Here is a 23,539-nt window from a genome sequence, read left to right as displayed (position 1 = left end):
TAGGGATACAAATATAAGATATCACATTATTTCGTACCGATATATTTGTACTACGACAGTTCGTTACAAGAAACATCTGTCCCACTACAATTTGTCCAAAGAATCATATTAAGTCCACGATAATTTATTCCGCGACAGTTCATCTCACCACAATATCATTTTTAAGAAGTAGGCAGAAAATATTTGGAAATAATTTGAAATTATCCCACAACAAATTTTCGCCGTTGCTTAACAACAGTCATGAATTTAGAAAACCAGATTATTTGGAATAATTTCAAATCATTTCACAACAATTTTTCGCCGTTGCTTAACAACAGTCATGAATTTAGATGACCAGATTATTTGGAATAATTTCAAATCATTCCGCAACAATTTTTCGCTGTTGCTTAACAATAGTCATGAATTTAGATGACCAGATTATTTGGAAATAATTTCATATCATTCCACAACAATTTTTCGGCGTTGCTTAACAACAGTAATGAATTTAGATGACCAGATTATTTGGAATAATTTCATATCATTCCGCAACAATTTTTCGCCGTTGCTTAACAATAGTCATGAATTTAGATGACCAGATTATTTGGAATAATTTCAAATCATTCCACAACAATTTTTCGCCGTTGCTTAACAAGTCATGAATTTAGATGACCAGATTATTTGGAAATAATTTCATATCATTCCACAACAATTTTTCGGCGTTGCTTAACAACAGTAATGAATTTAGATGACCAGATTATTTGGAATAATTTCAAATCATTCCACAACAATTTTTCGCCGTTGCTTAACAAGTCATGAATTTAGATGACCAGATTATTTGGAAATAATTTCATATCATTCCACAACAATTTTTCGCCGTTGCTTAACAAGAGTAATGCATTTAGATGACCAGATTATTTGGAATAATTTCAAATCATTCCACAACAATTTTTCGCCGTTGCTTAACAAGTCATGAATTTAGATGACCAGATTATTTGGAAATAATTTCATATCATTCCACAACAATTTTTCGGCGTTGCTTAACAACAGTCATGAATTTAGATGAACAGATTATTTGGAATAATTTCAAATCATTCCGCAACAATTTTTCGCCTTTGCTTAACAACAGTCATGAATTTAGATGACCAGATTATTTGGAATAATTTCAAATCATTCCACAACAATTTTTCGCCGTTGCTTAACAATAGTAATGAATTCAGATGACCAGATTATTTAGAAATAATTTCAAATCATTCCAGACAATCTTTCGTCGTTGCTTAACAACAGTCATGAATTTAGATGACCAGATTATTTAGAAATAATTTCAAATCATTCCAGACAATCTTTCGTCGTTGCTTAACAACAGTCATGAATTTAGATGACCAGATTATTTGGAAATAATTTTATATCATTCCACAACAATTTTTCGGCGTTGCTTAACAACAGTCATGAATTTAGATGAACAGATTATTTGGAATAATTTCAAATCATTCCGCAACAATTTTTCGCCTTTGCTTAACAACAGTCATGAATTTAGATGACCAGATTATTTGGAATAATTTCAAATCATTCCACAACAATTTTTCGCCGTTGCTTAACAACAGTAATGAATTCAGATGACCAGATTATTTAGAAATAATTTCAAATCATTCCAGATAATCTTTCGTCGTTGCTTAACAACAGTCATGAATTTAGATGACCAGATTATTTAGAAATAATTTCAAATCATTCCAGACAATCTTTCGTCGCTGCTTAACAACAGTCTTGAATTTAGAAGACCGTATTATTTGGAATAATTTCAAATCATTCCACAACAATTTTTCGCCGTTGCTTAACAACAGTAATGAATTCAGATGACCAGATTATTTAGAAATAATTTCAAATCATTCCAGACAATCTTTCGTCGTTGCTTAACAACAGTCATGAATTTAGATGACCAGATTATTTAGAAATAATTTCAAATCAATCCACAACAATCTTTCACCGTTGCTTAACAGTAATCGTGAATTTAGTAGACCAGATTATTTGGAAATAATTTCAAATCATTCCACAACAATTTTTCGCTGTTGCTTAACAGTTGTAAATTAGAAGGCCAGATTATTTGCAAATAATTTCAAATCAATCCACAACAATCTTTCACTGTTGCTTAATAGAAGTCGTGAATTTAAAAGACCAGATTATTTGGAAATAATTTCAAATCATTCCACAACTATTTTTCGCCGTTGCTTAACAGTCGTGAATTAGAAGACCAGATTATTTGCAAATAATTTCAAATCAATCCACAACAATCTTTCGCCTTTGCTTAACAGCAGTCGTGAATTTAGTAGACCAGATTATTTGGAAATAATTTCAAATCATTCCACAACAATTTTTCGCCGTTGCTTAACAATCGTGAATTAGAAGGCTAGATTATTTGCAAATAATTTCAAATCAATCCACAACAATCTTTCGCTGTTGCTTAACAGAAGTCGTGAATTTAAAAGACCAAATTATTTGGAAATAATTTGAAATCATTCCACAACAATTTTTTGCCGTTGTTTAATAACAGTCGTGAATTAGAAGGCAGATTATTTGGAAATAATTTCAAATCCTCCCACAACAACTTTTCGCCGTTGCTTAACAACAGTCATGAATTTAGATGACCAGATTATTTGGAAATAATTTAAAATCATTCCACAACAATTTTTTGCCGTTGTTTAATAACAGTCGTGAATTAGAAGGCAGATTATTTGGAAATAATTTCGAATCATCCCACAACTTTTCGCCGTTGCTTAATAACAGTCATGAATTTGGAGACCAGATTCTTTGGAAATAATTTAAAATCATTCCACAACAATTTTTTGCCGTTTAATAACAGTCGTGAATTAGAAGGCAGATTATTTAGAAATAATTTCAAATCATCCCACAACTTTTCGCCGTTGCTTAATAATAGTCATGAATTAGAAGACCAGATTCTTTGGAAATAATTTAAAATCATTCCACAACAATTTTTTGCTGTTATTTAATAACAGTCGTGAATTAGAAGGCAGATTAGTTGGAAATAATTTCAAATCATCCCACAACTTTTCGCCGTTGCTTAATAACAGTCATGAACTAGAAGACCAGATTCTTTGGAAATAATTTGAAACCATCCTCATGTAAAGCAATCGGTGTAATGGTATAAGCATGGAAGCTGACGGGGTTTCAGTTGATTGCAGTTGAAATGATTTTGCTCCTTTTTTAAGAAAACATTTTTTTTAATTGTTTTAATCAAGTGCAATATCCTTAATGTTATATAAAATTAAAGAACAACAATGTATATTATATATAACATACAATTTATAACATATTATAACACCTGTGGAGTAACGGTCAGCGCGTCTGTCCGCGAAACCAGGTGGCCCGGGTTCGAATCCTGGTTGGGGCAAGTTACCTGGTTGAGGTTTTTTCCGGGGTTTACCCTCAACCCAATACGAGCAAATGCTGGGTAACTTTCGGTGTTGGACCCAGGACTCATTTCACTGGCATTATCACCTTCATATCATTCAGACGCTAAATAATCTCAGATGTTGATACAGCGTCGTAAAATAACCCAATAAAAATATAACATATTGTATCATGTCATGACCACAATACTAGCTGGCCACTATAATGGACGCACGGCTCCTTAAGGTTAAAGTTAGAAATAGGGATACAATAAGATATCACATTATTTCATACCGGTATATTTGTACTACGACAACTCGTTCCTAGAAACATGTTTGTCTCACGACAATTTGTTCAAAGAATCATATTCATCTGACGACAATTATTTATCTCACCACAATATCATTTGTAAGAAGAAGACAGAAAATATTTGGAAATAATTTAAAATTATCCCACAACAAATTTTCGCCGTTGCTTACAGGTCATGAATTTAGAAAACCATATTATTTGGAATAATTTCAAATCATTCCGCAACAATTTTTGGGCGTTGCTTAACAACAGTCATGAATTTAGATGACCAGATTATTTGGAAATAATTTCAAATCATCCCACAACAATTTTTCGCCGTTGCTTAACAACAGTCATGAAGTAGAAGACCAGATTATTTGGAAATAATTTCAAATCATTCTACAACAAATTTTTGCGTTCTTGACAAGAATAATGAATTTAGAACAAGACTACAATCGTTTGTAAAAATAATGCAGAAGTAGGAAACAAATTCAGAAAGATTAGAAATTTAGGTAGCATTGTGAAACGCCTACGTCTCACGACATCTGAGAAAGGCAAACCCAAATTAATTTTGAAGGATACTGTATCTGTGTACAAAGCAAAGAGAAATAAATGAAAGAGTGGAGATGTGAAAGAAGAGGATACTGTTATAAAGGAGGTATAATTAAGGTTGTAGAAGATTGTGACCATACACTGTTCCTGGTTCGGGAAGATGCAGAGCTACGGAAGTAGTAGCAGATATTCAAGAGTTAACACAGTCATCCAATGAGCCAACTTCCGCAATAGTGAATTGCGATGTCGAGTGAGATCTACTTAAAACTTCCGAAAAAAATAAAACCGTAAATCGTTTGGTGCAAAGAGTTCGCAAGGAAGAAAAGAGAAAGAAACAATATCAAGAAGTGAACTGTCGAGTGGAAGTAAGTTTCTCGCTCTCATGAGTATAAGGACAATGGGGACAGCAGTAATACCTTCGAGTTCTTGGACAAGCAATCTCAGGGAATCTTTTTTAAAACTAACGCCTACATACAGGTAGGCTATGCTTTGGACTTATTTGGTACAAACCTGAGACGAATTTACCGGGACGAATTTTGTAACGGTACCAATTCACGTTGTGACGAATTGTCGCGATAATGTAAAGAAGTTTATAAAATTTGTATTTCTAAATTTTTTTATTATCTTTTAAGATGATAACGGCAAGGGACGTTGTTGGCGTAGAAAACTCTGATGCATTGTTCAAAGGGGATGAACTGCTGATTTCTCAAACACGCATGCGCTGTCTGGTTTCTACAGCCAATTGTCTACTTAGCTTTTGTGTTTAGCAGTACTGCAATATTGTCGAATTGCAGAAACAATTTGTAGAATGGTGAATAAAAATGCTTTCTAAGTAATTTTTGGACAATATTCAATTTCGTTTGCATCATATTTCCAAATGTTTATGTCATATTTTTTTTTTATTTTTGGGGCATAAAAGCATGCATATTTCCAAAATTTTCAGGTCATAGAAATCTGAGCTCTAGTAATGAATATGGGGAGCTACGATAGATAGCTAAATCCGGTTCCTCGAACCCAACTGTAACGGCTGGTGGATTATCGTGCTAACCACATGATAACACCCCCCGTAGGTACTCGTTGGATGATTGTTCACCTCCGCTGAGTCATGTGGACGGGAGACCAGCGGTTGGCTGGTGGCTTTGGCTCTCCATGTAAAATAACAAACAGTTCTGATTAATTTTAATTTGTTTATTTATTCAGTAATGGTTGGCTATATTTTGAGGTTTTTTCTACATATTTATGTATACATTTAACATTATGATTAGTAGAGTGGTAAACAGAACATACAGTAATTGTTAAATACAGAAATGTGTCTAAAATAAAAAAAAAATTCTAAAGAAGAGTGTGAGGGTGTAAAATATCTACACGAGCTACTTGAAGCAAATTAATGTAGGTATAGACCAATGATGTCAAAGCAAGCGCATTTTTCTGACCTTGACGTCGTGCGCGGGCAGCAAGCGCTAAGTATGAAAAGAGGAAGGGTTGTATATATGAATAAGCAACCTATTGGATTAAGAAAACAGTGGTGCACAAACTTCAAACGGAACGTGAAATGTTATGTCGTTATTTTTATATGGCTTCTTTCTGTTTAATATTATCTATATTGTCTGTAAAACAAACGTACTAACACTGGTTTCTTAATATTGCACTTGTGTTTTGAATCTTAATAACATAATAGAGAGTTAAAAAGGAATATTCACTTAAATTCCATAGTAGTATAATATTATACTGTATTAAGTGGATGAAACACATCATTAATAAAGAAAGTGATATTCCAAAGAAAGAGATTGAGTATGACATGATTAATTGGAATTTATATTGATGGTATCTTTAGCCTTACAAAATTAATCAATAAACTAATCAAAACAACATTACAGTACAAAGCAAAGTTACCTAGGTACTGTATTTTTTTTAGTGTAGCTAATATTACATAACAAAACTCTTATCGTATTATGCTTTTAAGGTGATATTTGTGAGCAACTTCCTGTCATTAGAATATTAAATTATTTTCTCGAAATGTGCTGAAGCTATAGAGCTGACATTTTTTACAACACATGGGCACGTATCTTTTGCTTATGATGTAACAGTAGTTGCTTTGTTAATTCATTTCCTTAGAAACAATTTCCATGCGAATATTTTCAAAATTTTCAATACACTATTTTTAGTAATACGTTTATACGGTATATTAGATTTACGAAAACATTCTGTAAGGCTACTAAATAAATAGGCCTATACCTGAAAATTTCACTTTTCTATACGAAAAGTTGAGAAAATATTTCTTTTGGATGAAAAAATTAAACTTGTGAAAAATGAGCATTAAAATTAAAATTTACATTCTTATAATGCACTTATACTTCTTAGGCAAATCTAAAAATTAACATGGATACAATTTTAATAAGTTCTCTTCCCTTTATCTATTGAATCAGTGCTGGCCATCCCTGAATATAGCTCGACCAAGCGGCATATACCACCTTTTCATCTGTCTCTTTCCTTTCCGCTGTAAAGCGCTCAGGCTCTCCTGGGCTCTAAAGCGCGCGCTTCCTCCTGTGGGGATCAATTGACATGCCTGGTATAGACATTTAAAATGTATATCGGTAACTTACGTACAGCGCAATTGTGGTTTAAGTGTGATAGCGTGGGTAAGTAACTGCGCTTTTAGGGTTAGAAGTAATGACGTAATTTATATTTTACATTTATGACTTCCCTCTTAAGTTCCCTATATGAAACACACAACGCAGTATAATAATGCTGCTTCTTACGAAAGTTATGGACTGATGGTGTGTTCTGTAGGCTATAAATTTGTGAAAGCGCTTCATTTATATAATCCCTATTCTGGCCGAAAGCAACTATCCCATAAAATAATGCAAAGCCTGAGTGCTTACGTGGGGAAAAGTATTTTATTTCGAATGTAATTCCTCTGCATGTTTATAGGGGATGCCGTGGCAGTGAGATTTCATACGAAATAAGCTAGTTTTATCGTCTAATGAGAAGCCTTTAGCGGCAGACGACTTTTCACTAAACTAATTCATGTTTATTAGCGTCGTCTGCCATTTATTTTCTGTATAAGCTTACTCCAGGCTAAATTTAATATTCTGTCCCTATAATCCTGTTTTATAATACCGGACAAATTTGTACGTTGTATAACAATTCACTTCCCTTGCTCTTTATTATTATTACCAGGAAAATTGGAGGATATGTCCAGGCACGACAAATTAATAGAGCTGTCGATTTAATCGATTAGTCGGACCGATTAACCGATTAATTTTAAAATTCGATTAACCGCTCAAATGTGTTTTAATCGATTAATCAAACCTATTAAAAATTATCGTGTGGTAAAGGAAACATAGCTGCCTTGTGAAGTATGTATAGCACAAAATCTCTACAGGGTGTCTCTAAATTAGACCGACAAAATTAGGGAGCAGATAGATAACCTTCGTGGAAGCATATTTTTTTCAGGAACCCATGGGCTGCGATGCTTCATTTCATTGCAAGAAGGCAGGAACGGATATTCACTTTTTTCAGTCCAAGAGGGGTGTGTCATTACTACTATCATTCGGTTTGTTTACTTCCATTAGAACCTCTTGTTATCCGTGTTATTCGTCTACGTAGTTTAGTACTCATTCTGTTGTAATGTTCAGTACAGTTTAATGCGTCGTCTGTTTCGTTTTTCTGTACATATTTTTTCTTTGTTTGGATTAACACACAGAATCGCTTGTTATTTGCTCATACCTACTTACTTTATTCCGACCTGTAATTCCTTCTTGCACTGAAACGAAGCGTCGCAGCCCATGGGTTTCTTAACAAAATAGGCTTCCACAAAAGTTATCTATCTGCTCTCTAATTTTGTCGGTCTAATTTAGAGACACTCTGTATATCATTTGACGCGGTAAACTCTTAAGCTGTGATTGACAGGTCATCGATGTTCTTGTCTTCTTTCTTTAGGAAGTTGAAAGCAATAATAGTGTGAGAACAACTACACACAAATAACTCCTTAATATATATTTTTTAACTTGGCTTAAGTGACCATTTAGTTCCACAAACTATGGAAAAGACATACCGTATGTTGCTTTTTATTTGCGGACATGTTGTCCTGTGTCAAAATGATAATCAGAAGATAGCTAGGAGTTAGAAAATTGTATGGTTTGTTTCCAAAACATGCTATTTTACTTTCAATAATTATTTTTACAAGAAGGAGAAAAATTTCTGGCTTTAAAATATACGAGACAATTTTGAAAAATACATTTTTATCTTATCTTACAGATATATTATATCTAGACTGCGGTCACCGATTCTGCTTGGCGTGGGTCCTTGTAATCACCATACGTACTTGAGATCCTGTGAGTAAACACGTAGTATATTTTATTTATTTTCATTTATTTATTTGATCATTTATACGTGCATGTTTGTGTTAGTCTTAATTTCTCTGCTTCATAATTCACGCTACTGAGGAAGATGTCGGAAATTAAGAACACCAAGCGTTCCCTTCAGAACGAACTTGTAGAGAATTTCGGAAAGGAATATTTTCTTATTAAAGGAAAAAAAAAACACTGAATTTTTAAACAGATAGAACTCGATTTTTTCAAAAGCAGTGTAACAGCAAAAGGTACATGAAAAATAATTAATTATAAAGTTAAAACTGATCTTCAAAATCAGACATAGAACATCAAAAAGAATTTCATCGAGATTTGTGTATAATGATAGTACATCCCAACATCCCTTTCAACAATATTTCAAAGCGTTTCTCGAAAAAAGTTATTTTGGGTGAATACACGTTCACCACTATCTCATACAACTCGCTGGCACGAACAGTAAACACCTCTTTATCAGCTCAGTATTTACTCTTAGGCCACAAAGGCCAGAGGGAGAAGGAACGGTGATTCACATTCTTTCCGGACGCAGATTTAATTTGAGCGTGTAGTATGTACAGTGTGTTCGTAGCTCGGCCGGACCGTTCCGCGGCGGCCTTGGATATAGGGAATGTGTTCGAGTTGAAGGTCATTATTTTCAACATCTGTTGTGATGCAGGTAAGCCTAATGTTAGTAGAGTAGTTAGTGTTCCATACCCATGATTTGCCGGTCGTTTACGTGTAAAGGCTGGTTCACAATAAACCGGGAACGAGAACCAGAATGAAAACGAGAAGCAGAGGACGTGAATATGAAAATTTTTGATTCACAATAAACCGAGAACATAGACGACTGTGCATATCGATATGTATGTCAATAACGATATGTAAATTCGATATTACTCATTCTGATGTTATTTGTGTATAATTGACTAATGGCGTTCTCTCATGAGTACAAGGCAGCCAACATAAACACAGGTTAACCAACTTCGAAATTTCAACTGAAACATTTCATTAGATACGGTACTATAAATATGCCCATGCATCTTTATTATCACAACCTATTTTAAGTCTACCATAACGTAAAATAATTAGAGAAGAAACATTTGTAATAGAACAAAAATGAACACAACAGTACTTATTGAATTGAAGCGTGAATATATAGTGTGTAATACAACCAATACAGTAATAAAATATGATTCGCTTCCGATCGGTGTTCAAAGATGCAGCTATTGAAAGCCACATTTTCTCATCTTTATACGAGGCGCACCGCTTATCGTAAAAGTGAGGATTTTCCTCAACACTCAATATTAGAATCTCATCAAATAAAACTTGTTCCATGATGCACAGCACAGAACAAAATAATGCATAGGTTATGTCACGGTTTTCTTGCTACAAAATATATGACGACAAAATAGCGTTTAGATGGCAATAGAATGAATCTAGTGGTCTGTGATCGAAACGTGAACGTCAAAGTTGAAACTTGGCCAACTCTCCGTTCCCGATCTCGGGCTCCGGCAAGCTTTTCGTTAATTGTGAATGCTCACATTTAAATGTATACATTTCAACAATTTTACCGTTTTCGTTTTCGTTCCGATTCTCGTTTCCGGTTTGTTGTGAACCAGCCTTAACTCTGGCGGCAGGCGCACCAATCTTCTCCCAGTCCGGCCGAGCTACGAACGCACTGTATGTATAAAAGCAATAATTCTATCAGCAATGACTATTTACAAAATTAAGTATTACACTGTCTGTTGGCTATCTAAGTTCAATAATGCTCGATCAACTTTTATTGTTCAAAACATGAGGAAACATCTGACTTTTAACAAATAAAGGTCTACTCAATTAGTCCCAACTGCTCCAGGAATCGTTAACACAGAGCTATCTAATACGGCGGATAAAGTGTCACCTCGTCATATTTTCAGCAATGACTGCAAATTGCTGGGGATCACACGAGGTCAGCGTTGCATCAACACTAGCTGGCAGGTTGGAATGGTCCTCTAAAGAAGAATGAATAACATTATTTTATTGACCGAATGGTGGATGAGTTTTGATAGTGTAGCGGCTGAATTGAATTCTGACATCACATTACTCCTATCATTTACGCCTCATGGAATTTTACTCCTCGCACCAGATGTACTGCAAAGCTTTGTGACGTCACGCCGCTAATTCCTCTGTCTCGAATCCCGCAACTGTCAGTTCTCAACGCCAGGAGAACTTCATTTGCTTTAAGGTCACTGGAGATTTATGTCCCTACCCTCTTGTTTGTTGGCAGCGATGATTTCATCATTTAAAACACGAAACGTAATAATTAAATAAACTACTAATAAAATTACTTTAGCACATTTAATTAGTATTTAATATTTATTGTTAATAGTTCACAAAAGTACATAAACGTAATAATTTAAAACTGATCTCTGTACAAATAGTAATTAAACATAATAAATATACAATTTAATAAGTTATTTTCCTATCATATAACTATGTAATTTGTGTTAGTTCAAACTTGCACTTACTTCTGATTTTAGTGCATGTATAAACCAATCGTGTTTACTATATTTAACCTTATATCTTATATGTCTGCTACTTTTGACAATTATCTACAATAAACAGTTGTAAATTAATTATCGTTGTCACTTCTGTTCTATGACTTTCATTTATAGGCCTATGTTTAATTTTAGATTCACTTATACAATATGATAACTAATTATTCTATATCATATATTGTAGTGCCACGTTTAGTAGCTAGCTGGACTCCATAGTCCTAATTATGACGTAATCACGATAAATTAGATGTATCCACAACATTCTACAATAGTTGGTACTAGCGTACAAAAAACATTTGCTCTATAGCTGCAGTACAAGTATAACTTACTAGAATTCCGATAAGGAGAACAAGACTACGCTCTGTGGATGTAGTGGTAAGTTTTTATTTATGATTATATTCTCATTGCTAAGTGTTGTGTACTGTACACTTCTTACGACGTTATTGAACTTTAAGCAATGTAAAATATAAATGTAGACATAAACTATCTAAGTGGAATATTGTGTGAATTAGCAGTTAAATGTCATTTTTAAATTATATATATTGTATCTATAGTTTTCTGCCCAAGGCCAGGCCTTTCACTGCAAACCCAGCTTTCTCCAGTCTTTCTTGTTTTCTGCCTTCCTCTTTGTTTCCTCATATGATCCATGCAGCTTTTCTTGGGAAAGATAAATGCGGTAGCTTCCCGTTGCTTTCCGCACACCGCTCTTTCGCATCTCCAAAAGATCCCAGGGGGGGGGGCAGCGTGAAGGCGAGGAGAGTGGATTTGACTAATTAGGCCCTCTGGACTTCACCGAAATTCACCGCACGGTTAAATATCTGTTCTATCAGGATTTTTGACCCGATCGGAGACCGGGAAATCCCAATTAGCCTTTATCTGTCTGAAATTATTTAGACAGTATATGAAGAGACGGTGGATTGTTTTACCAGTGAAGAGAAATACCCTTCATAAGAAATGAAGCTGTATTGGAAAGAGTGGATGAAGAAAAAATGATGCTGAAACTGATCAGGAAGAGGAAAAGGAATTGGTTTGGTCACTGAAAGAGAAGAAACTGCCTACCAAAGGATACACTGGAAGGAATGGTGAACAGGAGTAGAGTTCGGGGCAGAAGAAGATATCAGATGATAGACGATATGAAGATATGAAGATATATGAATCACTTATTATGAGGAGACTAAGAGGGAGGTAGAAAATAGGAAAGACTGGAGAATGCTGGGTTTGCAGTGAAAGACGGAAAACTATGAATGATTGGATTCCTACAAATCTCAACTTACATATGAGGGATTCACAACCAGAGTGGACCAAGTCCATCTGGAACAGTTCTGAGATATTGAGTCTTAAAGTTTCTGGCTCACGCTTAGCAACCTTCACCTTCCATAGGAAATGCTGCCCTCTGTGGCGTAACAAATGAGTTATGGACTTCGTTTGTTATGGCAATGAATAAATCTAAGTTTTCTTCATCCGAGATTGTATTAATCCACAAACTGATCACTGGTGTACTTCGTCCATTCTGGTTGTGAGCCCCTCATATGTAGATATGCAGAGCTAAATTTATTTGCAGTAGGTAGAGAGATAGGTCTCGCAAGCACGGATTACCGACGGAAGGAATGCGAATCAAACACTACGATAAGGAAGAGCGGGCGAGAGGAAAGGTCACAAGATAACTTGAATGATAGATATTCAAGGGTACAGTCGGAAGAGAAACGACATCGATAGAATCAGTCTTGCGTTATGATAGTTACATTACGACTTTAGTTTGTTCCATTGCATGTGAATGCGTGTCTTGTATTGCACGGTATTATTATTATTATTTCATCCGTAAACATATGTTGCGCGTTTAATTAGCTTCGAATTTTTCTCTTGCTACGTTCTTGATTTCCACAGCGATGTCCTCATCTGTTCATCTTCTTGGAAGAGACAGTACTTCCATCGGGTCGCACCTCTCCCCCCCTCGGCGTGCCTACATACACACGTCAAAACAGACAGCAACGCCACCATTGGTTTTCGGTAATCGTTTCTTGCGCGAGCTTTTTTATACATACAGTACATGCTTTCTTTATCTTTGACAGTGTCGCGTATTTTCTCAAATGTATGGCAAACAACTATCGTTGCTGAACCATGGAACCGGACAAAAAAAAAATAAAAAAAATGGGTAGTATAGAATCCAGCTAGTAAGTGGGATGCACTTGGGGTTGTTTTACTTTCCACACGAAGTGGTAGTTCCAGGCCGATGCTCCGCAGCCGCTGCATGATGTGGCAAAGTGGAAGCGATGTTCTGTGAAATAACGCGTGCACCGGGACCAGAGCGCCAACTATAAATAAACGTTATATAAAATAATGTCATACCGAAATGAAAGTAGAATTAAATTAGGCATCCTATTGAACAAATATTAGGTCTGAAATAAATTATTGTTAAAAATGAAGTGCACTAACCCTATAAATCTACAAGTAAGATGGTCTTTTTTCTAATCACTACTGAAGCTTACGATCAGAATTACGAAACTGAAATCGTGATTCGACATTGCACATGGTTTCGTATGAGTTGATGTGACATTTTTTGTGTCTCTGTGTCAGTCCGTTTTATGAATGAACTATAGCAGCTTGACGGCAGCTAAAACTAGAATATTCCAAAAGAACCGTCTTTACCCAACATTAAGTTGCACTTTAATTTTCTATTGAAATGGTCCGCGTTTATTCATTTTTGAACGTCTTGTTTTACATTTTTATAGCCAATCACTGTTCAGCCTCACAAGCAAACATTCTGATGGGGGCAGATAGAAAAGTTAAATTTTTTTCTTCCATCATGTTAATAATGTCAAAACAAGTGCTTATACAAATTTTTACCTCTCGACCGCAATTACGAGGGCCGTAAAAAATAAGTTCGCCAGGGGCCGTTAACAGAAAGAAAACATAATTTCAATGGATAAATTTATTGGAACAGACACAGCAATTGCTCAGCTATTTTTCAACATATTCCCCACCGGAATTGAGACATCTTTGTTATCTCTCTTTTATTTACAGACAACAAAAACACTATCTCATAAAATGTCTCCACTTTTATTAATGCTTGAACTTACAATCATCTATCAAATAAGCAGGATTTAGATTTTTCGTTATCGTACAATATGTACAAGAAAAAGTTATGTAAAGCATTACTTGAAACACATGTTCTGTGTCTGTGAGTTTTTTGAATAAATGAATTGAGCCTATTGGGCCTGCTGTGTAGTGCTATATATTAAATTTATTAACATGGTGTTGTATTTGCTCTGCAATTTGCCAATTATAGCTTTGCCTACATTTTGCATTTTTGGCTGTGATGTCTGTACTTGGCTCTTTTTTATTTGTTTTAGTTGGTGTTTTTCATTTATATCTGTATCTGTGTCTTTTATTTAGGTGGTATCTATTTGTTTTTTTTTTCCTTCTCTTTTCCATTTTTAATTTGTAATTACACTTGTATCTGTTTTACCTCTTTTTTCGTGTTATATGCAATTCTATGTTTTTTTATCTGTACTGTCTATTGTAATTGGGGCTTTGCCCTGTTATAGACATAAATAGATAAATAAATAAATATCATGGGATCAACAGAGAGGTGTAGACGGCTGTCAAACGCTGGTTCCGATCCCAGGCGGCTGACTTCTGTGACACAAGGATACAAAAATTGATCCCATGATATGACAAATGTCTCAATTCCAGTGGGGGATATGTTGACATATAGCGCAACAATTGCTGTATTTTTTCAATAAATATTTCCATGCAATTGTGTTTTTTATGTAAACGGCCCAAGGAAAATCACTTTCTGGACGGCCTCGTAATTGCGGTCGAGTAGCCAAAATTTGTATAAGCACTTATTTTCACATTAACATGGTGAAAGAAAAAAATTGACGTTTCTATCTGTCCCCATCGGAATGTTTGCTTGTCAAATGTACTGCAGTCTATTGGCTTAATGCACCAGCATTTTTCACTTCGGGCCGTATTCATAGACATTCTTAGCGCGGGCTTCCGGTGGATGATCAGCGAACTAACGTTTTTCGTATTCATAAACCAGTGTTAGCGATATGATACGATATGAATCCCGTACAAGTAACCGGTCGATAGCCTTGGCTAGTTTAGCACGCTCGTAGCGTGGGCTAGCGAAATAACTGTGAATAGCACTCTATATGTTCAATTTCGTCCATCATAAGCTTCTCCGATGTTGCGAGACATTGTCATTCAGAAACATTGGTATGTATTTCAATGCAAACAGCTCGGAGAGAAATCTGTCCGAAAAGCAGAGGATTGTTGCCAAGAAACAGCTGGCCGTGTTGCAGGTTTATTACTGCTTTCACTTCCCTCCCAAAGGAAGCTGTGTTGAATAATTTATTGGTCGTTTTCGGTGGTCTTGCGGTTATCATGTTAGCCGTTGCATTCTGGAATCGCGAGTTAAAAGCCGTCCAAGGACATTTTTGATTTTGATGGTCAATAAAATCCTTCGTCCGAGATAGGAAGTAAACCTGTGGGTTCCGCGTCGTAGATTTACAGCTTGTAAAAGAACCCTGTCCCTGATAGAGGGCTCCAGGCATAATTTGTTGGCCATTTCATGTCCACATTGAAAAATCTCAGCAGTTGAAAGCGTTATTAAATAAACTACTACTACTACTACTACTACTACTACTACTACTACTACTACTACTACTACTACTACTGAAGATTATTTCTAATTTATTGTTCATAAGTTTTCTGCCATTTTAATAGTAGTAGTGGTAGTGGTAAAAGCTAATTTTACCTGGCAGATTTAAGGCCATAAGAGCTTCTTTCCCAATCAGCTGAGTGTAATAAAAAAAAAGGTATGCAGTTTTCATTAAAAAGATTGCATAATTTCTGTTGGAAGATCTTTCCCAAATACAACGTTCCTGACGTGTTGAGATGTGTGAAGTGCTGATCATTCCACTGCGATGTTGAAACAATGTTTCTTAATTTTTTACGACGAAATAAGAATATCTAAGAAATGTTAACTGGTCGGAAGATTTAATTGTGTTGGTTTAATGTTGGAAGCGTCTACTCAAAAAGGGGCCTAATTAGCAATTTTTTCAAAAATCACTTTCTTCCATGTTATTGCACTTCTTTAGATGGTGCATCGGATCAGTAGAAAAAGGGCTCGGCCATAATTATAATTCCAGCAAAAATCACGATTGGTAGAAAAAGGACGCAATTATTGTTTTTGGGGTCTTATTGTAACACCGTATTTCGGTTTGTAGAAGAATGGCTCTGTCATTTACATTTGAGCTTCTATTCATAAGGCTGTTAAATTTCATTAATATAACTCAGTAAGTTCACAATATGGTAGGGCCTACATGTTGTTTGGAGTTCCAGTTTTCTTAATATGGCATCTTATCTATTTGAATTTACTTAATGTAATAACTTAGAATTTGATTTGTGTTCATATAATAATAATAATAATAATAATAATAATAATAATAATAATAATAATAATAATAATAATAATAATAACAGAGAGGGTTTGGAATTGAACGGGTTACATCAGCTGCTTGTCTATGCGGATGACGTGAATACTTATGTTAGGAGAAAATCCACAAACGATTAGGGAAGACACGGGAATTTTACTGGAAGCAAGTAAAGAGATAGGTTTGGAAGTAAATCTCGAAAAGACAAAGTATATGATTATGTCTCGTGACGAGAATATTGTACGAAATGGAAATATAAAAATTGGAAATTTATCTTTTGAAGAGGTGGGGAACTTCAAATATCTTGGAGCAACAGTAACAAATATAAATGATGCTCGGGAGGAAATTAAGCACAGAATAAATTTTCGAAATGCCCGTTATAATTCGGTTGAGAAGCTTTCATTATCCAGTCTCCTGTCAAAAAATCTGAAAGTTAGACTTTATAAAACAGTTATATTACCGTTTGCTCTGTATGGTTGTGAAACTTGGACTCTCACTTCGAGAGAGGAACATAGGTTAAGGGTGTTTGAGAATAAGGTGCTTCGGAAAATATTTGGGGCTAAGAGGGATGAAGTTACAGGAGAATGGAGAAAGTTACACAACACAGAACTGCACGCATTGTGTTCTTCACCTGACATAATTAGGAACATTAAATCCAGACGTTCGAGATGGGCAGGGCATGTAGCACGTATGGGCGAATCCAGAACTGCATATAGAGTGTTAGTTCGGAGGCCGGAGGGAAAAAAAGACCTTTAGGGAGGCTGAGACTTAGATGGGAAGATAATATTAAAATGGATTTGAGGGAGGTGGGATATGATGATAGAGAATGGATTAATCTAGCTCAGGATAGGGACCACTGGCGGGCTTATGTGAGGGCGGCAATGAACCTCCGGGTTCCTTAAAAGCCAGTAGGTAAGTAAGTAAGTAAGTAAGTACGTAAGTAATAATAATAATAATAATAATAATTATTATTATTATTATTATTATTATTATAGTAGGGTCTAATAATAATAATAATAATAATAATAATAATAAATTAAGAGAAGTTTCATTTCTAAAATTGTAGTATTATATAAGAAAGAGCCAATTCTGTCTAGTGCCGAGGTCATGGAAAGCATGGGGCTCTACCTCCATGCCCCCCAAGTGCCTTCATGGCATGTTACGGGGATACCTTGTACCTTTTTATTAAATTCTTTTCAAGCAGTCACAGAAAGAATACAATTATATCATATCTTCTAAGAAGTGATTTAAATATATAATGTTAAAGAATTGACTTTGCGTCGGTATTTGTTACTGAGATATTCAGTTTTTAATTCCTCCTGTAACAATTTTAAAACGAGTTGGGCCATTCTTTGCATAACAGCTTTAGTTATATGCTCCATCATCCTTTTAAAGAACTGCGTGAAATATAATTTCTCTCTGTGCACAATCAAGTGACGTATTCCTGAAACTGCTGGAATGTCATCGCAATATAAAGTCAAGTCAGAGGTATTTCATGTTGATTCTATCTCGGAGTGAACACACTTTTCTAGCGTAGGTTTTGTGTTTACGCAACAGTATCGAATTTCTGAAAAATAAGTTTTCTTTCGAAAGGCAAAGTTTCAATAACAATAATTTAAAGAACTTACTTTACAACTCTTGTCTGAGAATTTCATTGCTCTGGATATTTAAAGAAATATCAAACTCAAATTAAAGTTGAACTTCGTCGTCCACACTTTCACATCATTGTTAATTCATGATAGTTATCTCTACATAAAGTAAGTAAATATGAGAATGGCACGCGAATGACGTCCTCATTGTATCATTACACATAGGCTATAGGAAAGAAGGAAAAGGAAATAAATTATTTTACGGGAGACATAAGAGTTTAACGACGAATGCTTTTGAATCAGCGTTTGAAATGTAAACATAAGGCTGGTCCACAATAAATCGGAAACGAGAACCAGAACGAGAACGGGAAGCTAAGAACGTAAACCTGAAGATTTTTGATTAACAGTAAATCTAGAACGGAAACGGCTATGCATATCGATATGTATGTCAATGACGATAGGTAAAGTCGACATTACCCATTCTGATGTTATTTGTGTATATTTTACCAATAGCATTCTCTCGTAAGTAGCCTACAAGCCAGCCAACATAAACATAGGTTAGCCAATTTCGAAATTTAAGTCACGAAATATTTTAACCCTTAACTTGGCAAAGCTTCATTTCTCACACTAGTTTATTGAACCTTGTCGGACCGTAAAGAAAACTATCGCAATGTCCATATTTTTATATGTTGTACAATATTAAGCTTATAGTATTGTGAAATTTTAATTTTCCTACCAATTTTTTTCTTTTGTTCTATTAAAATTATAGCATATTGCCTATTAACCTTTGTATCCTATAGGATACATTGTCAATTTAAGGATTAAGAATTCAATTCACGTGTCTTCCCCAGCTGTGGGATTGAAGCCGGATGGTATATGGCGAGTCCTCAGTCTCTCTTCATTTCGCCCCCTTTTGTCTGATTACCTGGTTGGGTTTTTACCGAGGTTTCCCCAACCATAAGGCAAATGCCGGGTAATCTTTTGGCGAATCCTCGGGCCTCACATCGTCTCACTACAGTTCGCCAAAGTATTGATAAAAATTGTAAAATCTTTTAAAAATTGTAAAAATTGTAATTGTGATATTGTAAAATTTTTCACTTGTTCCACATCTTAAAGCTTCATTGCTCATGTAAGATCTATGGAATATAATAAATGAAATGAAAAAATATACTGGTCACGAGGTTCCAACCAATCTTCGGACTGTTGACATACTTTACTGAAATTTGTTATGGATAATAACTGTGTTTAATTTAATTTTTATCTGAGATATTCGAATGAGAGTATGGCTGAAACATAACTGAGAAAGTGAAACTAAAGAAATTGAATTTTTATCACTGCATTTATATGGAATATGTGAATAAATTTGTACGCGGGAAATGCGAGACGATAAGAAAATAATAGCGTGTAAGTAGCTTGACGAGAGTTATTATGCAAATCAAGGTGTTAAACACGGTTATTAATTAATTACATCCTCTACCTACTCACGTGATGTTTATCAATTCCAAGTCTCTCCATTGCTTTAATAATACATTATACTTTCGAAGCATGGATATCGGCATCAGAGCTTCTATTTATGCAGAATTCATTAATTCTAAAATTACATGTGGACTATAAACTCGTTGTTACTTGGCGGGAATTGAATACAAGTTCCAACTTATTTATCTGTAGAAACTAGAACATGTGCAACTGAATCACAGCGAGGATTTTTTTGTAGTTAATATTCTAACACAGTAGTGCATTTATTTGTCTACGATCACGCTAACCTATTTGAACGTGGCATGAGTCAATAACAGATTTCTGCTGCCATATACCAGGCTGCGATTTATGCTGTTGTTAATGTTGAAAAGAATCATTACATAATTTGAAAGTAAGTTGAGACAAAAAACAAACCCATTGAGCTGCAATTCATGGAGGGTCAAAGTTCGCTTCACATCCACATGCCTCAGCAGAAGTGAACGATAGAGGTAACGTGTGGTTAGCACGATCTTCATATCTTTTATAGCTGATTTGTAAAACGAAATTTCGCTACTCATCGTAAATATAGAGCTCCAAATTCATCATGATACTGAGTGGACATCGGTCCCATACACTCGACGAAATTTCATAATAAAATTTCTTCTACCATGAAGACTCGAACTAGCATTCATTCCATAAAGATAGTCCAGGGTATATCTTCTTATACCACGCAGTTACGGCGTGGAACCTGAAAGTATGTAGTATTTACAAAAATAAATAAAAAGACTTGTAGCGAACACAGGCCCTCAAAATCCTTCCAAGCTATTGACGATTCCTTTCATTTAATAATAATAATAATAATAATAATAATAATAATAATAATAATAATAATAATAATAATAATAATAATAATAATGGTTTATTTAACCTGGCAGAGTTAAGGCCATACGACCTTCTCTAATACTCAACCAGCAATAAAACTGCGTTACAAAAACACTACAAATTTACAAAGTACACTACAATTTTACACACAAAACTGAATAAGATAATAATAATGTAATGTAAACAACAAGTAATTAGTAATCAGACATAATATATAACATACAGAAAGAAAAGGAAAAAGCATAATAAAATGTGAACAGCAGGTCAAAATAAATGAGACAAACAAAGTATAAAAAATAAGACAATTATTGATAATAATAATAATAATAATAATAATAATAATAATAATAGTGAAGTACAAAGCATACAATGAATACAATATTTTTAGATACACACAGTAAGGAAAATTATGATTATATATAGGCCTAGCTCAAGTTATCACATTATACTTTAGATATACCATTATCGGGAAATATGAAAACAAAAAGACAAAATAAATTAAACATCACTAGAACATAAAAAAATGTGAATACGTGGAAACATGCAATACAACACTTGTCATAATAGTGAGTTAGTTTGGCAATTCGTCATAAGATAATTTTCTAATTTGGATTTGAAAGATTTCAGTGTTCGGCAGCCCTTGACTTCAGGCGGCAGAGAGTTCCAGTTACGAGCAGTAGCAACAGTGAAAGATGAGGAATACAGAGATGATGTGTAAAGTGGAATTTCTAGCGTGTTATCACGTTGTGATCGAGTATTAATATTATGATAGCGAGAGAGAGCATGAAAACGGGCGAATAAATAAGAGGGGGATAATTCGATATAAGAGAGAAAGCGAGTGCAGATTTCTCCTCTCATGTAATAACCTAAGCCATGATAATTTCTCGAAAGAAGGTGAGATATGATCATAGTATCGAACATTACAAATGAAGCGGACGCACGCGTTATGAATACGCTGTAGTTTCTGAGCGGAATCAATCCTGATATCACTGAACAAAACGTCGCAATAATCGAAGTGAGGTAGTTTGAGTGTCTATACTAGCGTCTGTTTTAATTTAGGTGGATAATGATACAATCTTTTTAGTGAATGGAGAATAGAGAATTCCTTCTTACATGTATATTAATATGCGTGGTGTAGAAGGGTAAAGCAACGATACATGGAATGTAAAGGAAAATACATCTCATTTTAATCATTAGTGTGTTTACAACTTACTCTAAGGCCGGAGGACGCTCTCCAGTTGCTGAGTGCAGAAGTGCAGGCTTATTGCGTATTGTTCTTTTATTGTGTATTGTTTATATTGTATATACCACTGCCACCGGATGCTTGCCCACTTGCAGTGTAAATAAATACATACATACAACATAGCAAGAAACATTTCTTTGTCTCATTCATGTCTTGATGCAGACGGTGTGCGGCCTGCCAATGTTCTGCTTGGACTGTAAATACGAACCCGTATTTCAGACATTGAAAACCAACGATCTAATCATTTGGCGCCAGAGGTGGCAAGGATTATTATTCGAGATGGCTTTGTGAAAGGAAAGTAGGTTAGAAGTAAACAAAACTACTGCAAAATACACCACTATTGTTCTGCGACGTTCTCTTCATTCACTTTCTCTGGTAAAGTAGGCTTACTGTGAAGATTCTAGAGATGTTCGGAGTCAAGGTTCGAATCAACAAAAACATTGCATGGTTCTTGATTACTCTCTTGAATATTTTTTTGGAACTACTCGTTACGGTGTTGGCTCGTCACACCATCGCAGAGTGAGAACTGTCGCTTGACATTAAAGTGAAACAGCTGCTATAAATCTCTGTTATCGTCTTTTGTCACAATAGACTGCTCTCATTTTTATCTTTCTCACTTTCCCGATAACTTTTTTTTTATCGTTAAGTACAGTTACTTTTAACTTACGAAGTTTTTAAACTGTTCTTACTATGCTTTCTTACTCAGTGAGGCGTTATTTCTTTTTAATTATAATGAATTATTGAAATATTTTAAAATTTGTTTCTTTTTTTTTATAATACAAGACTGTCCGAAAGTCTGACAGTTTTTGTGAGGGAACTGAAAAAAATAGGCCTATATTGCTGTCATGTATTTTTTATTGTCATGTTTCCTCTTATTTTCGGCATATTTCAACCCAAGCACATCACGGTATTTATAGTGGCACAAACTAGTTTTTTTTATCCTATCATAAATGCAAAAATAGCCACAGATTCGAAGTTACGTATTGAATCCATTATGAAGAAAGGTCAGAAAGAGTAAAATTACTGAGAGCTATTCTCCAAAACAGTCATCTGAATCAGAATTTCGAATAAATATTTCCTGATATTGCAGGCAATCCGAACTACCGAAACTTGGGATGTTTTTTATCCGTGACACGGTGCAAAGTTGAAGAGTGTTTCACTATAACCGCCTTGGATTTCAAAATACTGTTTCCAGTATTTCATTGTTGTTTCAGATAATATTTTAATATATTTCCCTTAATTCTGTCAGTTTTATTTCTAGAAGATTCCGTTATTAACTTTATGTACACTACGATTTTTTGTGTATGAAATCCATGAAGCTGTAAGCAAAGACATCTAGAGATATAAAGAAGGGAAACATTAAGCTGTATCCCTTTATATTTGTTTCTTCCACTCTGAGCAATCTTTCCGAATAATCTGAAACAAATGAGAAATATTACTTTCATCAAACTAATAAACAACATTAATTTTTTACGAAAAAGTATTGGTTCAGCTCTCTGATTGGCAATACGGTAGGCTATTGCTGATTATTTTAAATTCATCATCATCATCATCATCCTTCACGAATTAGGCCTCTGTAGACCTGTTTCGGCCCCATCTAGCAGTCTTCTTAACGGTCTTCCTGGTCGACGATGTCCTCTAGGTTTATATTGCATCATAATTTTTGGGATTCTTGAATTTTCCATTCTTCTTACATGATCTAGCCAATTGAATTTGTATCTGGTGATTTTTTCTTCTACTGACTCTACTTCTAATTGTTCTAAAATTTCTTCATTCCTTTTTCGGTCTAAAAGAGTATATCCTGCTGTTCTCCTGAAAAATT

The 23,539-nt window shown here is 34.8% G+C and overlaps 1 long non-coding RNA gene across 4 annotated transcripts in view; it reads left to right on the top strand.

Annotated features, from left to right (window-relative positions):
- LOC138697803 (uncharacterized) overlaps positions 1-23,539 on the top strand; it is a 285,016-nt gene that overhangs the window by 215,629 nt on the left and 45,848 nt on the right. For all 4 annotated transcript variants that reach the window (XR_011331614.1, XR_011331615.1, XR_011331616.1 and 1 more), the window contains one exon: positions 8,482-8,558. This is a non-coding gene — a long non-coding RNA (uncharacterized lncRNA). The remainder of the gene's footprint in view (positions 1-8,481; positions 8,559-23,539) is intronic.

The sequence above is a fragment of the Periplaneta americana genome, chromosome 4 (assembly GCF_040183065.1).
Source record: "Periplaneta americana isolate PAMFEO1 chromosome 4, P.americana_PAMFEO1_priV1, whole genome shotgun sequence".
In the NCBI taxonomy this organism is placed as follows: Eukaryota; Metazoa; Arthropoda; class Insecta; order Blattodea; family Blattidae; genus Periplaneta; species Periplaneta americana.
This window is presented reverse-complemented; position numbering and strand designations above follow the sequence as displayed.